Consider the following 6,084-nt stretch of genomic DNA (forward strand, 5'->3'; position numbering starts at 1 on the left):
TTATACTCTTCTCTAAATGTGCGTAAATAAAACAGTTAGTTATACTTCCCAAAAACTTAAAATTAGGGTCATGGAAATTTCAGTCACTGTGACGTAAAGGACCAATTGCAGTTGAGCTCTTACCTGATTTCTAACCTTTTTTCCTTCCCCCTGCCCCCCTCCCTGGACTCTAAGGAACATATATGGCTTAGTGTTTATCCTTTCTAGAGTAGGAGTGACTCATCATGCAGACTGAACTTGAAATTACAACATGAAGTCACATCAGGGAGACTCAACTCGTGAATCTATAATTAGCTGGAAAACAACTATGAGCTGCTAAATTTGTGACAAAGTGTGAGTTCATTTCTAAGTAGCCTTTTCCTGTAGCAAAGAGATTTTCAGTTTAATGCTGAAAAAAAAAATTACTGTTCCACAGCTGATAATCAAGTTTAAAAATCTGTTAGAACGTAGTCTCCCAAAAAAGGGTTCCTGGTCTGTTTTCCATTATCCCTCAGTCCATGTACTTACACAGGGAAAAATATATTTATTCACTGAATATTATATAGGCATGCAGGATATTGTACTCTGTCTTGGAAATCTGGTTGTGAAGCGTGTTGGAGGTGTGTCACCTTGGAAGAAAACATTGGGAAGGGGCTCTTAGAGAAATGCTTTCAGGTTTAGCACGGCAGGCCTTTAAGAACAAAACTGTTTATATTAAAAGGGAGGGTTAGAGTGGTAAGACAAGTGAGACACAGCAAAGGTGTTTTGTTTGATGTGAACCTAGTTCTACTTTGAACCAAGTTATATTATTACTATTAAGATTAACTGGTCGTGCAAGCTTTGGGCTAATGAATGTGTTTGTCATAGTTTATGGATATTAGCTGTGAGCTTGAGCTTTCCTGGATTGCACTCGTGGTAGGAAGCTTTGTAAGGACAACTTACCTTTTTAAAAACATGCCTGCATGTGTGCACATGCATACATACGTAAAACAAAATACAATTTAGGTAGCACATTTAAAAAGCTATTATGTATAAATATTGGTGTGTGTATATAATATTTCTTCTAAGGTATAGATTGCTACGTATTCCTCTGTAGATGGAACAAGAATGTTTTGGTGAAGGCTTAAATACATGATTCCTAAGAGAATCTTCACAGTCAGTTTATGGGCTGATGTCCCTCTGCTTGCTTTCTCCCTTTTGGAGTTGATCATCAGTAATTGAACTGCAGTTCTTCTCAAAATCTTAACTGCGCTCACTGGGATGCCCTGTTAGGTGCACATGTTTACAGCAACAGGATTGTGAGCTTTGGGAAAAGTGCCAAAGACTGCAGTTTGCTTCTTACTTAGGGCAAAACTGGATTTTAAGTCAAAAAGCCCTGTTAAGTCAAAGGATTATGACAATAAGGTAATACAATGACATTGTAATGAAGTGTTGTCTGGCAAGCCAAATGGAGTTTTGTGACTTTGTTGAAGTCACAGATTCTAAAAAAAGATTTACAAATAGCCTATACTGAGCTCATTGTTAAACAAAATCTGCCTTATTTTGGAGAGAATTTATCAAGAAAACGTGCAGATTAGCTGTATGAGTGGCACTAAAGACTGCATGAGTAAAGTATATCTGGCCATGAGAAGAGGCATCACTCAGTTCTTAATTGCTGCATGAGTGGAGAAGATGTAGGCAAATGAAAAAGCTGATGAGGTTTCTTGAACCTGCACTTGCTCATACATCTTTACTTAGGAAAATGTACTCTTTCTTGTTCTTTGACTCCATTCCTGGCAAGACTTGATAGGTTTTTGGTGTTGTATCCCTAGACTTCTCGTATATCTCTGTAAATGTGTTCAGGGAGGCTGTGTGAGCAAGTCGTGACTATTAATAGATGGTTCTGGACCATATCCCAGATTTGTTACAGACATGAGATCCATGTTCTTTGATTTTGGAAATACATGTTCTTTGGTTTGGAAATGAGTTTATTAATTTTGGAGAAGTATTTTTATAGGGCAGCAATGTATACCACAATGGCTAATAGCAGAAGGACAGTGAATAGAAGTAGACCACTTGGCTCAATGCCTGTTAAGCTACTCTTCTTTCTACTGCCTTTGGAAAGCTTTTTGTACATTTTTTTCCTCTTCCCCTGACAAATCTGGGAAACGTTGCAGCTGAATTGGGTTGGATCAGTAGAGACAGCTCAAGAAGTCCATGCAGCAGTTGAACTTTGAGGTCTTAGTTCCTAGTGCTGGGCACACAGAGCATTGATTCTTATTTAAGGACCTAAATACATACTATTTTTTGTTTAGATTGAGAGGAAGACCTTTGAGTTTAGAGAAGAGGTGGTGCCTTTCAAGCTCTGACAAAACTTGTATGTTCCTCACTGGCTTTGGGGAAAAAAAAACAGGTAGTTGGTTTTAAAGATGGTGATGGAATCCAATTCAAATGTCACTAATTCTTTTCCCATTGCTGAAATCTACATGCTATTTCTACCTCGAGCACAGTGGGTATAGCCAAGGGATCTGTCTGTATCCTGTTAAGTTACTCTGCCTCTAATACATTAAACATGCAGGCTGTTATTATAGAAAACTCATGCTTGAAATGGAGATTAATGGAAATACTCAAATCGAGAGTCCTTGGAAACTTGTTACTAAAAACTCAATATTGGCTCTGGAAGTTCCTGGGCCAAAATCCAAATTATGTTTTACCCTGAGATTTAAGGTACTTAAAAATGTCCTTGTCCTCTCCACTACTGAACAGATTGATAGAGGTTTCTAGTTAAGATTTAGGTGTTGTTCCTCCCCCCCCCCCCCCACCAACATTTATCTGATATAACTTGTAGAAGACTTAAGCACCAGGCTGGCAAATGTGATATTTCCCTGCTCTTCTTTGTTTTGACTAGTACTTCTCAAGAATTGGACAGTGCAGATATTACCCAATCTGCAAATTCTTGCTTGAGGAATGGAAAGGATTTTAAGCAGTATTGAGGTATTTAAGGAAAGAGCCAAAGAATGCCCTAAAGACACATAACTAAGATGAAAGCAGACTTCAGCTATGAAACCTTGTCCAAGGTACTAGCACTAATGCCCTAGAAGGAGGTTCCTAGTTACTGATTTTTTTGTGGATATTGGACATTAAGTAGCTAAAAATTCATCAGTACTAGCACTAAGGAAGCCTGATTTTATATGCAATTGTGCCTCAACTTAGACTGCAAGCTCTAATTGAAGTTGTGTTATAATACGTTGTTTTCATAGAATCATAGAATGGTTTAGGTTGGAAGGGACCTCTGAAGGTCATCTAGTCCAACCCCCCTGCAATGAGCAGGGACATCTTCAACTAGATCAGGTTGCTCAGAGCCCCGTCCAACCTGACCTTGAATGTTTCCAGGGATGGGGCATCCACCACCTCTCTGGGCAACTTGTTCTGGTGCTTCACCACCCTCATTGTAAAACATTTCTTCCTTATATGTAGCCTGAATCTACCTTTTAGTTTAAAACCATTCCCCCTTGTCCTATTGCTACAGGCCCTACTAAAAAGTCTGTCCCCATTCTTCTTGTAAGCCCCCTTTAAGTATTGAAAGGCTGCAACAAGGTCTCCTCAGAGTCTTTTCTTCAGGCTGAACAACCCCAAGTATCTCAGCCTGTCCTCAGAGGGATGGAACACCTCTCCTCTGATCATTTTTGTGGCCCTCCTCTGGACCCGCTCCTCTCCACCTGCTCCAGAGCTGGGTGCAGTACTCAAGGTGGGGTCTCACCAGGGCAGAGTAAGGGGCAGAATCACCTCCCTCGACCTGCTGGTCACAATTCTTTTGATGCAGCCCAGGATACGATTGGCCTTCTGGGCCCTGAGTGCACACTGTCAGCTCAGGTCCAGCTTTTCATCCACCAGTACCCCCAAGTCCTTCTCGGCAGGGCTGCTCTCAATCCCTTCATCCCCCAGCCTGTATTGATACTGGGGGTTGCCCCAATCCAGGTGCAGGACCTTGCACTTGGCCTTGTTGAACCTCATGAGGTTCATATGGGCCCACTTCTTGAGCTTGTCCAGGTCCCTCTGGATGGCATCCCATCCTTCAGGCATGTCAGCTGCACCACTCAACTTCATGTCGTCCACAAACTTGCTGAGGGTGCACTTGATCCCACTGCCTATGTCATCGATGAAGATATTAAACAGTACTGGTCGCAATCTGGACCCCTGAGGGCCACCATAGATGCAGGCCAGTATGTGTTGCAAAACATGGATCTTGACTCAGCCATGCGTGAGCATATGCAGTTGTACTAGGAAGCTGCTAAAAAGTCTTGGGCATTTTTAATATTGATTTAGATGACAAACTAGCTGTTCAAGCCTAACAGGGTGAACTCTTGGTTTTGTCACAGCTGTGCTTTTTGGCACTGCTGCTCCTGAAGCATGTGTCCATGCCATTACCAGCTCTGATTTGTTCCCATCCAGAATGTTTTTGTTTTTTTTTTTTGTTTCCCTGAAATGAACATAAAGTCAAGATACAGACTCCAATGATTGGTCACTGTCTCCATCTTTTTATTAGATTTTCTGAAGTTGTTTTTTCCCCTGATTTGCTGGATAAAATCCATACAAATGAAATACAAGCACAGTCAGTAAATAATAATGAAAAGGTAAATTCATTTTACAGAGAAGCCAGTGCATGTAAGACATCATCTGGAATGATGCTGGTGTTTTGTTTTTTTTTTTTTTTTTGCACAGATCACAAAGCTATTACAGTCTTTCAAAATTAATATCTGGCTTTTAGGCTCTATAACGGTTTGTGTGACCTCTTCTTACCCTTTGGCTAATAAGAAAAATGATATTGTTTTTAAATACAAGACAGACACAAGATATGATAGTTCCAAGGATAAACCCGATAATTCTGTTAAATAGCATGGGGTGGGCAAGTGCTTGGCTCAGTGTTCCAAATTGCAGGCTGGTGATGGGACCACCTTTGGGGCAGGGGGGTGTCGAGTTGCCCTGCAACATGGTGAGGAGGCACAGAGAAATCTCCCTGCCAGCTTCCTACCTCTCCTCTGTTGGCCAGGTATGGCATGGCACAGGGGTGGAAACTCAACTAGAGGTAGCCAGGTTGCAGTTTCTGTACCTCTGTGGTGGGAAGGGCCACCTGGCCCCACCACATTCCAGGATGTTTCCAGCACTCCCATCAGCGGCAGTGGCTCTGTCATGTCCTTATGCCATGGTAGCGTACAACTCACAGGCTGGACTGTATCCAACTTCTCACACACCAGATGATGTTCTTGTGTGCACAGCAGGTCTTGGAGACCTAACTTTACAGGGATTTTAATTTCAGAGAGAGCGTGAGGATTAATAACCATTAACTTCTATGAATTGCTCTGCCATGTGATGTCTTGACACTATTCCACCAGTGCAACTTGGTTCATTTTACTAGAGTCATGTCTCTAACATGATCCAAAACAAGCATGGATCTCAGGAGTGAGGTGTTTAGCTATACCTTGAATACGTGTCCTCTCTTAGTACTTAAGCTTTTAAGTCCTGATAATTCCAGAATTGTCTCATGTAAAAGCAAGTTGCACAGAAATCTAAAGGAAATTTGCTTTGGAACCTTGAGGCCATCGCCTTAATCCAGCCACATACTGAATATGTTGCAGGAAAGAGACTTCCTTGCAAAGCAGTCCCATCTTTCAGCTGATGACTGCATGAAGGTGTATTGGGTTTTGTGGTTTATTTTTTTTCCCCAAGTTACATCCTTGTGCAATGAATTGGCTGGGGGGTAACTTATAACCTTATCTTTCTACAAAACAGTGGAAATGTTCTTGCTTTGGGTAGTGAAGAGGGCTTTTGGGATGAACTGGCACTGAGCTAGGATGGGAGTGGGGGACTCACACCTTTTACAAGTAAGTCTTCCTTGCTGCTCTAGGAGTTTTCAAGTAAAGGGGATTCTTACCAGAGCACTGCCACCTACAGTTTGGGGCCCTGTGTCGGTGTTAGGCTAGACATACCAAGACTTTCCATTCCCATACAATAGCAGGTCACTGTTTCCTGAAATTAGTGACATAGAAGAATGATGAGATTGGCCCTGTGTTCTCCTTATTTCATCCTAGGATAATGGATTAGTCCATATGTTTGACAGCATTGCAT

This window comes from Aptenodytes patagonicus, chromosome 4 (genome assembly GCF_965638725.1).
Source record: "Aptenodytes patagonicus chromosome 4, bAptPat1.pri.cur, whole genome shotgun sequence".
Taxonomy (NCBI): Eukaryota; Metazoa; Chordata; class Aves; order Sphenisciformes; family Spheniscidae; genus Aptenodytes; species Aptenodytes patagonicus.